Source organism: Cottoperca gobio, chromosome 15 (genome assembly GCF_900634415.1).
Source record: "Cottoperca gobio chromosome 15, fCotGob3.1, whole genome shotgun sequence".
In the NCBI taxonomy this organism is placed as follows: domain Eukaryota; kingdom Metazoa; phylum Chordata; class Actinopteri; order Perciformes; family Bovichtidae; genus Cottoperca; species Cottoperca gobio.
In genome coordinates, this window is record NC_041369.1 from 4,743,555 (window position 1) to 4,755,900 (window position 12,346).

The 12,346-nt window shown below is 38.2% G+C and overlaps 1 protein-coding gene across 1 annotated transcript in view; it reads left to right on the plus strand.

The window, feature by feature from the left end:
- The first annotated feature begins 533 nt into the window (after window positions 1-533).
- The window catches only part of hs3st1l1 (heparan sulfate (glucosamine) 3-O-sulfotransferase 1-like1), a 32,444-nt gene continuing 20,631 nt past the window's right edge, over window positions 534-12,346 (plus strand). Inside the window, exon 1 of the mRNA XM_029449170.1 lies at window positions 534-839. The gene's annotated coding sequence lies outside the window, so the exon portion shown is untranslated. The remainder of the gene's footprint in view (window positions 840-12,346) is intronic.

Genomic DNA, 12,346 nt, shown 5'->3' on the forward strand with positions numbered 1-12,346 from the left:
CCTTTAATCTCCTATGGCACCAGTATTTGTTATATTGCTACAATATTTCTACACTCATTTAAAGTGGAGAGATACACAGTGGTGATGTTCTGATGACCTTGGCTTGCTCTTTCAGCTGACAGTACAGTATGTGGAGTTAAAGTGGCTCTACAGTTCAGCCTGTCTCACTTTCTCAGTTTATATGCACTTTAATACCACTGCTTATGCCACATAGACATGTTAGTCATTAGGCATGTGTTTACAGCATATAATAATATAGCACATGCAGTAGATTTCTTTTATGAAGCTGAAATAATAAGTAGTTGTCACCTGGCCACATATATCTACAAAGGCATAAGAGTATTACACACCATATATATACCCATACAAGTATAAGTGACAGCTGAAAGTAGATGATTATATAGGGATTATTGTGTTAAAGTCTGAACTGCAGCTCTGCTCCGGTTGGGGTTTGCAGAGTATCAGGGAGGAGAGCACCTTGCTCTGATCATCTGACGGCAGACGGCTCCTCCCCGCTCACTCCAGTCTGCTACGCAAAGCAGCGGCTTGGGCACAACTCTACCCGCGTTTCTAAACACAGGCTCGTCTGCGTGAGGCGGAGACGGAGTCGAGTTATCCTCTTGAATAAACAAGGACTCCGTTCCCCTCTGGTGTCTGCTTTCAAATGAATCAGTGATGAGAGTGGCCGAGAGGAGAGACGACGGACGCTTTTCTTCTATGTGGACCGGCAGTGCGCAAAAGTGCGCTCCGTGGTTCAGCATCCTCATCATCTTCCGCTCCTGAGATCAACCCAAACCCAAGAGGCGCGCTGAGATCCTCCCCGAACCCCCCCGTGCGAGGTAACCAGATTTTCTTTCTACATTTCCTCTAATTTGTCCCTGTGAAATACACCGCTCCTGGACGACACAGCGGCTCACACACACACACACACACACACACACACACACACACACACACACACACACACACACACACACACACACACACACACACACACACACATACACACTCACACATGCTTTTATGCAACACTTGCATCTCCAGCGTCTGACAAAAGGATGTTTTATGTTTTTTGAATTCACGGGCGATTAATTTATCAATTATTAAACTAGAATAAATCCAGTGTCGCCTTGCAGCAAGCTGAAACTCTGGCATTTTGAAACATGATCATTCATTCATGTGAAATGAGTTGCCTTGTCTTTTCCCTGCAGATCACATTTAAATCCTCTGTAATAGAGTATTGATCCAACTAATTAAAATGCTACATCCAATAAATGAGCTTTATAAGCTCCCGAGAGAACACGCTCCACTGGATCCTATGGGTTGTGCCATATAAGATCAACTTAATCAACATTAATACTTTTAATGCTTTAAAAGTTAGGGCTGAAATTAATTAAGCAAGTGTGTTTAAATTTAGATTGATACATCAGCGAGCTCAAACAGACATCAGTTCTACTTTTAGTGCTGAAGATGAAAACTGAAAGGTGCCACATGTATCTTGATGTTATTAAGTAGAAGCTCAATTCAAAGGGCAGACACATGAAACTGATGGTAATTGCCACTCCAGTTCTTGGCAAAATGTGGTCTTGTTGTAGCATTGTTTTCCCCTCAGCATCACATCTCATATATCTGCTAACAGACCTGTCTGGTGAAATTCCAGCAGCCGTGTACTAACGTCACAGGATGCAAATTTCCACAGGCTGTGCAATTCACCTGTAATTATGAGCATGTGGGTGTTGGCTTATGTGAGCTGGTGCTTGTAGCTGCAGTGGTTTTCAAAGGCATAACGTGATGTTTGAAAACGAGTAGAGACCCCCACGAGAGATGGGGGGTCACACCCCCACAGCCAAATAAATTAAAATAGGAAATTTGCCCCCTCCAAAAAAAAATGTTTTGCAATGACTCTGCAAATATGGTCAGTGGCCCGACACGTCAGATTATGACGCCTCACTTACCTCGCTTTAGGTTATCATTGTGTTGTTGGTCAAAACCCACACACACGCTCGCGGGTGGCACACGTGGTGCAGGGGCCTGTGTGTGTCTGACTGTACATCCAACATGTTATTACTACAAATACAGATAAATATAAGTGTTTCCACGTCTCTATCGAACATGTGTCAGGTGTGTGCACATTAGGATACAAATAGGATTTTGATGTGTGAATGTTTTTTAGGCTTCTACCCAAACCGAGTTGCCCCCCCACCCTCAACCCTTTTCTGGCTGTAGACTTCGCCCTTGGGTGTTTGACTGGAATAAGTTCTCTGATGAAATTCAAATGAAACATCTCAGCAGCAGCCTCATCCCGTGTGTAAACGTAGGCTTTAATTGGTGGGTGTTTAAAATAGTTCCATTCTTTTACAGTTTTTATTCATAGGCAGCACTTAGCAACCATGCTCCTGAAAGTGAGGGTGGGGGTGTTGGTGTTCTCACAGTCACTATATGGGTCATCGCTCAGCGGTGTTTTGGGCCATACTGTAAATTTACTGGAATCCAATTTATTTTGGAAACACAAGATATCAAACATCTTGCAAGTTAAAGATCTGTGCTAAACATACGAATTGACGAGCACACATCTTAAAAGCGGCATTAAATTATAAACGTATCATAATGAATGTAAAAATAATAAGGGAAAGACATAAAAATAAATTGGTCAGAAAAGTGGGATACAGACTGACGGAGGTCAAAATGAAAGACGGGGCAGCCTCGTTATTTTCATACCCGACTAATCAACATGAATGGGGCGACTGTTTGTAGCTGAACTGGGACAGATATTCAGCTTTCTCTTGTCCTGGAACGTAACGTGTGAGTAATGGTGACGTTAGATAGAAGGCAGCAGGCTGGATGGTCTGTGGGATTTTGCTCAAACTGTTTATGAGTTTGGTTTTAAAGACGATGGCAGTTCAGGGAGGTGTTATGATTTCTAAATCCCGAAAGAAAAAACTTGAGGTGTCTCCGTGATTTATGACTGGACAAATACACAGGCTCAGTGGATGTTGCACTATAATGTCAGGAGGAGAGTTTCATGTGGGAAGGACAGAAAAAGGTGGAGGAGGTGGGGTAGAAACTGTTTCTTGTGTACAATGTCCTGTTATTATGTTTTGTTTGATGGACTTCATCCAGTTGGCTCCACTTGAGCAAAGAGGGCGTGGAGGAGAATAACAACAGAACAAGACGGCATTTGTCTTTTCTTCACGTTTTCCTAATCAAGACAATATTGTAAAATAACGAGATAATGCACTTGATATATGATGAGGTTATGTTTGTGGAATTAAAGGATGACAACTATTTGCTCAGGCATACGGGGGTATTTATAAAAAATGCAAATTAATTTAGTAGAATTTAAATGATTGTGGTCAGTGGGTTGGTTGATTCTCCCTTAGGAGATAAAAGAGCACTCGTGCAGAAACACATTCACTGCTGTAAAATGTGCTTTATGCAACTGAAAATTCAGTTTTGCTCAGAAATTACAAAATATATCTATATCTAAATATATATATAGATATATATATATAAGTTTGTTTTAACTCGTTTGCTTATTTGATCATATTTGAAATTAACAGAAAGTGCATGTTTTTTTTTTTATTACATTTGATTGATTTAAAGCGACAGCACCCTCTATATTTGTGTTCTCCAGCGGTCGGGGACTTTTGTTTCCAGCCGACCCTGTCTGTGCTGTACTTTGATTGGTGCAATCTCTGTGTGGGCGGGCACTACAGATAGTTTGTGTATTGTTTGCTGTAATTTCAAGGTAATTTCAATTTCAGTTTTTCAGCACTCCGTGTGTTTTCTTCACACGTTTGTTACATGTCATGATTCAAATCGCGCAGTAACATATTTAGTGCGGAAGACACAAGGCTGCAGGTTACTGTTGAGTGTTGTCATTTGTCTGGTAATTTGTCATCATCGCAATCAAACCCATGACAGAACAAGTTGTTTGCAATCTGCACCCTGATCGCTCCATGACCTCCTACAAGCTGGTCCTTTCCAATCGCTAATGATACATATCCAACCATATTTACACTCTTTATATTGGAACTCTTCCCACTTTTTATTGCATTGTTACCCAGGAATTTACCTCAGGATAAATAAAGTTTTTTCTCATCTTAGCTTATATGTTTGCTTGTTTAAAAAGGGGAAAAAGTGGCACCTATCAACCTACGTAAAATCAACAGCGCATGTCATAGCAACACTGGTTCTCAAATGCCAGCCCACCTAGAGCCCGGAAGCTGCAACACTATTTTTTCCACAATTATGTCACTGAAAAGGTCAATTGTGCACAATAGTTGCAGTATCATAATAGTTTATATACAAAAAAGTGAGAAGAATTCAACTTTCAGTTCAACTTTAGTAAATATTTTCTTGTTAGAGCTTTCATTCTGCCCTGACCCGCTCGGGTTTGACCCGCCGGGTCAGTTCGGGCTGACATTTCTCGAAATTCCCTCGGGCTTGACTCGGGTCAGCTTCGCTCCAATTTCATTCGATCATGATCTCCGAACTCTGTATTTAGTAGAGACTTTAGTTGACTTTGTTTTTATATATTTAAAAATATTTTTACAGTTGAAATTCAGGTTTTTGGTTGAGCTCGGCTGCAGTGGTTGGGACTTGGGTTGGACTTGGACAGAAACTATGCGGGATCTTGTAGGGCTTCAATCATAGCTCTACTTCCTCCTGTTACCATAGCGACTGGGTTCACCAGGACCAAGTATCATTATCTCCTGGGCACCTTGTTAAATAGAAGTTGTCAGCTTTCATGTGCTTGATGACGGACTTTGATCCGAGCTAACGGTCGTTCTGTTCTGTCTTGGAGCAGCTCGTCGTTTTCATTACGCTCGTGGCTTGAGCAGAATATGTGTGATTTCAAAACTGAGCCGTTTGACCTCGTGGATTCTCTTTTCTGCTGGCGTCTTGATTTTAGATATTTACACCGCTATGATTAGGTTACCCGAGTACAATCACTCATCCAGCATTATAATGGTAATGTCATACAGAGGCACATTTTTGTGTGTGCCTGTAGAGTTGGCTGGATCTCCTGTCTCCCCCGTGGACTGATTACTGATCAGACTTGTATTTCATATCAGCCTTGTGGGGGGAAATTGGAGGATTAGCAACTTCATGCTTATTCCCCTACGTATCTTCCAGGCTTCTAAATCCTGTGGAAGCCATTGTTATTTTAAGTAGCTTGGCAATTGAGCATGGAAGCAAGCTCTAATTCTCCCAAGTCTTTGGAGATGTGGAGCGGCAGAAAGCTAGCGTTTTACAGTTACCTCTTCTGCTTTTCATGCTTTTTCATGATGAGAAAGTGAGCAACTGAGAGAGGGCCATGAAGCTGGCTGCCAGGACCTCTTCACTCCCATCCTTGGTTCATACATAATAGATAAGTCACTGTAACTTACAGTAGAGGGGCATAACTAGGCTAATGCCCAGATTTGCATATTTGTGCCGAATTCCATAATTCATGAGTGTGCAGCAGGCAGCGATCCACGGTGCAAAGAGCCACCTTGGTCCATATGCTCAGTGGCTGATACCCACCTTGTGCTCCAACAGCATAGTATTAAAAAGCAGCATCGAAGCTGTCAATGCCAGGCACTTGGGAGCTACGTCTTCATCATCAAAAGAGTCTGAACTCAGCCTCTGGGAAAGCCTTATTAAAGACAGGACGACAGAATCACACAACAGGCTTTTCCCGGCTTCATTTACTGCCATTCTGAAATAATAGGCACGAGGTGGGAGTGGTTGAGAGAGGAGACAGCGAAGGGTGGTGACACTTTCTGCTGAACACATTTCACAGGCCACTTTTTCATCAAGAGGTTCAAGAAAGCCTGACGCAGCCATCATCGGCAAGCGTTGTGAAGTAGATTCATCACTCTACTCAATGACGAGCTAAGTTATTTATTCATTACCTTTGTTCTCCGCCTGCCTCACATGAGTAGGCACATGTCAGCTGCGTCCCTCATTATTGGTGATTTATACATCCGTATGTTTTTTAGATCACACACCAATGTCTTGTCAGATTTGTCAGATTAACGGTATCTGTCGCTGCGGAGGGATCGCGACCCCGTCATGTGGAGGAAGATTTGTTTTGATTCACATGCCTCTGCTCCGCCATATGTATCAGTGTATTTTGTGTGGGTGCGTGCACTTATTTTTTTTGTGAGGCTGAGGAATGGAGAGTAGCAGAGAGTGAGATTTCCACTGGTTTCTGTTTGTAAAATATTGAAATATCTTTCTCGTCACTCTGAGAGAAGAATGTTTAAGTAACATTTTAATGAAATGGTTTCACTTGGAATAAGGCCTTTTCCCTTTCAAGTGGAGATTTAAACACATTCTGTGATTAAAAGAAGGGCGAATATCAGCTGTATGAAAGTATCACATATTAAAAGACAGATCAACTGCTGGACCCTCAAATGTTTGTCATTTTGAAAAGAACTAGAAGAAATCAATGTTAATTCAGCTTTACTCTGCGAGGCAGCTGGAGCCGTTTCTGTCCTTTGTCTGCTTCCCCTTTTTTCTTTACACATCGCTGGTAGTAATTTTAAAGGAGCGGATGAATACTCATGAGAACAAAATGTCAAGCATTGGTCGTTCCTCCTGGCTCGCGCTCTTGTCACCACCAGAAGCAACGTTTGACATTTGTTCTAAAGGCGAAGATCTGGGTTTGTCTAAATATGAAATTTGATCTTTAGAGACATTGATTTAGTTTTATTGTGGGAAGGTCACACATCTAAAAAAAATAATTTAAAAAAGGCAGCGAGAACCATCTGTGCTTTGATTTCTGAGTTAAGCGCAGAAGAGATTAAAATGACGACCTCACAGCGTCCTTCAGATCAAAACCTTTAGCACTTGTTAAGCTTTCAACACAAATAAGCTATTGTTGAAGTGGGAAAGTACCAAAAGGTGTTTTACAAGTAGAATGCGCTGTTAACAGTAAGCATTTAACAAAGCCTCACACACATATGGATGAGTGCCAGGCAGCGAAAGCTATCTAACCAGCATTAATGATGTCTCAGTCATGCTTACTGTCAAAGGCTTTGGCAGCCATCTCTGGAGGGTGTGCCGGGAGCTGTCCAAGGTGCTGAATGAGACTGTTCTTCTTGGTTGGAGGGAGAACACCCAGACGAGAGCCTCTCTTCTTCAGATCTCAGGGGAATACCGCCTATCTGAAACTTGAAATTGAACTGTGAAACATGCTATTCCTCTGTCTGTATGATTCCCTCCTTTGTTGCTCGAGGCCTCATGAGCTGAGACAAAGCATTGCTACTGAACTATGTTAAAAGGAGTAATTGTCAGCACTCAAAAGTAAGGATGTAATGCCATACCCTGGCTGTGTATTTAGAAATGTAATAATTATCTAAGGGGAGACACTACAGGCGAATATGGAGAAACATTTTAACTAATAGATATCAGTGTGAAACTTCCCCAGTTAATTAGTTACATGAAGACAATTATGTTTTGTATTACATGTTTTCTGAAAAGGTATTATCCTAATAAGTATGTGTTAATTTAGATATTAAATTATACAATTTTCACCATGTTTTTAATAATAAAGTGAGATATGAATATGAGAGGTTTATGAACAAAGCCCTCTTTAAAAACCTTCAGAATTTAGAAAGGAATGAAACTGGAAAGTTTGGTGTCAGTGTTGCTGAAGTGAAGATTTCTGGGAGTCTCATTTTGAGGAAACGGCCTTTAAAGATACGTACTGTAAACAGACATCACTGGAACACTTGCCCAGTTCATTACTTACATTATGACAATTATTTTTTGTGCCACAAGTAAATGTTAAATGTTATGTTTAAATAAGCAGAAGAGGCTTTATGTAATGCTAACTTCTGGGGAATTTAAGATAAATCTACAGAAACAAATAGACAAAGTTAGTAACATAAATGTGTATTTCCGATGTTTTTGACTGTAGTGTTTCATCTTAATGCAGCTGAGGACATTATTAGTGACCACATTTCACATCAATGCTGTTTATCAACTCTTCCCCACACCCGTGTTTCACCTCACCGGAGAGAATAAAACACGGTGAATATCGTTTCCACAAACTCAGTGACCCATTTTCCTGAATTAATATAAATGTTACTTTTCATAAAGTGATTCAGCAGATTTACACAGAGAGTGAACAGAGACACAATATAAAGACATTTAAAGTCAAATCCTGCCATGAAACACCTCCCTACTGTTATCGAAGTTAACCCTGTGTTACAGAGATGCTCGTTGGAAATTTATAAGCAACTCAAACAAGTATTGGTTCCATTTCCCTTCATTTTTTCTTTAATCATATAAGATGGCTAATTGGGTCGGGTTGTGGTTTTGGGACTGTTGGTAGGACAAAACAAGCAATGTGAAGGAAAGTGGGACTTGTTCACTTTTTATTTGCAGCAAGACAATATGACACCAATGCAAAATCAATATATTGGTTTATAACGACCATACTGAGATACACACCTTTATACTATGTACACATTTATAACTAAATACACAGTTATACTAAATACAACATAGATAAAGACACACTTAAAAATACACACTTGAGACAGAAACACATTGGAGAAGATAGAACATTATATAATAGACACTTTAACTATAGAGTTATACTAAAACACACTTTATACGATATACAACGTAGACTAAAACACATTGTATACTAATACACACTTTATACTAAATAGAAACAACTTTATACTAATACACACTTATACTAAATACACATTATCACAACTTATACTATATACACATTTTCTACTAAATACACACTTTCTACTAAATACACACTTTATACTAAATACACACTTATACTATATACACACTTTATACTATATACACAATGTATACTAAATACACACTTTATACTATATATACAATTCATACTATATACAAATTTTATACTAAATACACACTTTATACTAAATACACACTTTATACTATATACACACTTATACTAAATACACACACTTTATACTAAATACACACACTTTATACTAAATACACACTTTATACTAAATACACACTTTATAATATATACTCACTTTATACTAATACACATTGTATACTATATACACACTACACACTTATACTAAATACATACTGTATACTATATACACACTTTATACTATATACACACTTTATACTAAATTACACACTTATAATATATACTCACTTTATACTAAATACACACTGTATACAATATACACACTACACACTTTATACTAATAATACGTATACTATATACACACTTTATACTATATACACACTTTATACTAAATACATACTGTATACTATATACACATTTATACTAAATACACACTGTATACTATATACACACTTTATACTAAATACATACTGTATACTATATACACACTTTATACTATATACACACTTTATACTATATACACACTTTATACTATATACACACTTTATAATATATAATCACTTTATACTATATACACACTTTATACTATATACACACTTTATAATATATACTCACTTTATACTAAATACACATTGTATACTATATACACACTACATACTGTATACTATATACACACTTTATACTATATACACACGTTATACTAAATACACACTTTACACTATATACACACTTTATACTAAATACACACTTTATACGAAATACACACTTTATAATATACTCACTTTATACTAAATACACACTGTATACGATATACACACTACACACTTTATACTAAATACATACTGTATACTATATACACACTTTATACTATATACACACTTTATACTAAATACATACTGTATACTATATACACATTTATATTAAATACACACTGTATACTATATACGCACGTTATACTATATACACACTGTATACTATATACACACTTTATACTAATACATACTGTATACTATATACACACTTTATACTATATACACACTTTATACTATATACACACTTTATAATATATAATCACTTTATACTATATACACACTTTATACTATATACACACTTTATAATATATACTCACTTTATACTAAATACACACTGTATACTATATACACACTTTATACTAAATACATACTGTATACTATATACACACTTTATACTATATACACACTTTATACTATATACACACTTTATAATATATACTCACTTTATACTAAATACACACTGTATACTATATACACACTTTATAATATATACACACTTTACACTATATACACACTTTATACTATATACACACTTTATACTAAATACATACTGTATACTATATACACACTTTATACTATATACACACTTTATACTATATACACACTTTATAATATATACTCACTTTATACTAAATACACACTGTATACTATATACACACTTTATAATATATACACACTTTACACTATATACACACTTGTACTATATACACACTTTATACTAAATACAGTATATCTCAAAAGTGAGTACACCCTTTAGATTTTTGCAAATATTCTGTTATATCCTTTCAGGGGATAACATTATCCTACTGAAACTTTGATATAACTTAAAGTAGTCAGTGTGCTGCTTGAATAACAGTATAGATTTATTGTCCTTTGAAAATTACTCAGTACACAGCTGTTAATGTCTAAACAGCTGGCAACAAAAGTGAGTACACCCCATAGTGAACATGTCTAAATTGTGCCCAAAGTGTCAATATTTTGTGTGACCACCATTGTTATCTAGCACTGCTTTAACCCTCCTGGGCATGGAATTCACCAGAGCTGCACAGGTTGCTTCTGGAATCTTCTTCCACTCCTCCACGACGACATCACGGAGCGCACGGATGTTGGACACCTTGCACTCCTCCACCTTCCTCTCGAGGATGCCCCACATGTGCTCAATTGGGTTTAGGTCTGGAGACATACTTGGCCAGTCCATCACCTTAACCTTCAGCTTCTTCAGCAAGGCCGTTGTCATCTTGGAGGTGTGTTTAGGGTCATTATCATGTTGGAAAACTGCCCTACGGCCCAGTTTCCGAAGAGAGGGGATCATGCTCTGCTGCAGGATGTCACAGTATATATTGGAATTCATGTGTCCCTCAATGAAATGCAGCTCCCCAGTGCCGGCAGCACTCATGCAGCCCCAGACCATGATGCTGCCACCACCATGCTTGACTGTAGGCAAAACACATTTGTCTTGGTACTCCTCACCAGGGTGCCGCCACACACGCCGGACACCATCTGACCCAAACAGGTTTATTTTGGTCTCATCAGACCACAGGACATGGTTCCAGTAACTCATGTTCTTGGATTCATTGTCTTCAGCAAACTGTTTGCGGGCTTTCTTATGCATCGGTTTCAGAAGGGGCTTCTGTCTGGGGCGACGGCCATACAAACCGATTTGATGCAGTGTGCGGCGTATGGTCTGGGCACTGACAGGCTGACATCCCACTTCTGCAACCTCTGCAGCAATGCTGGAAGCACTCGCACGTCTATTTTTGGAAACCAACCTCTGGATATGACGCTGAGCACGTGGACTCAACTTCTTTGGTCGACCCTGGCGAGGCCTGTTCCGAGTGGAACCTGTCCTGGAAAACCACTGTATGATCTTAGCCACTGTGCTGCAACTCATTTTTATGGTGTTGGCAATCTTCTTATAGCCAAGGCCATCTTTGTGAAGCGCAATAATCCTTATTTTCAGCCGCTCAGAGAGTTCCTTGCCATGAGGTGCCATGTTGTCCAGCATTCAGAGAGAATTGTGCCCAAAACACCAAATTTAACAGCCCTGCTTATCATTTACACCTGAATCCTTGTAACACTAACGAGTCACATGACACCAGGGCGGGAAAACAACATCATTGGGCACAATTAGGACATGTTCACTATGGGGTGTACTCACTTTTGTTGCCAGCTGTTTAGACATTAACAGCTGTGTACTGAGTAATTTTCAAAGGACAATAAATCTATACTGTTATTCAAGCAGCACACTGACTACTTTAAGTTATATCAAAGTTTCAGTAGGATAATGTTATCCCCTGAAAGGATATAACAGAATATTTGCAAAAATCTAAAGGGTGTACTCACTTTTGAGATATACTGTACATACTGTATACTATATACACACTTTATACTATATACACACTTTATACTATATACACACTTTATACTAAATACATACTGTATACTATATACACACTTTATACTAAATACACACTTTATACTATATACACACTTTATACTAAATACATACTGTATACTATATACACACTTTATACTATATACACACGTTATACTAAATACACACTTTACACTATATACACACTTTATACTAAATACATACTGTATACTATATACACACTTTATACTAAATACATACTGTATACTATATACACACTTTATACTA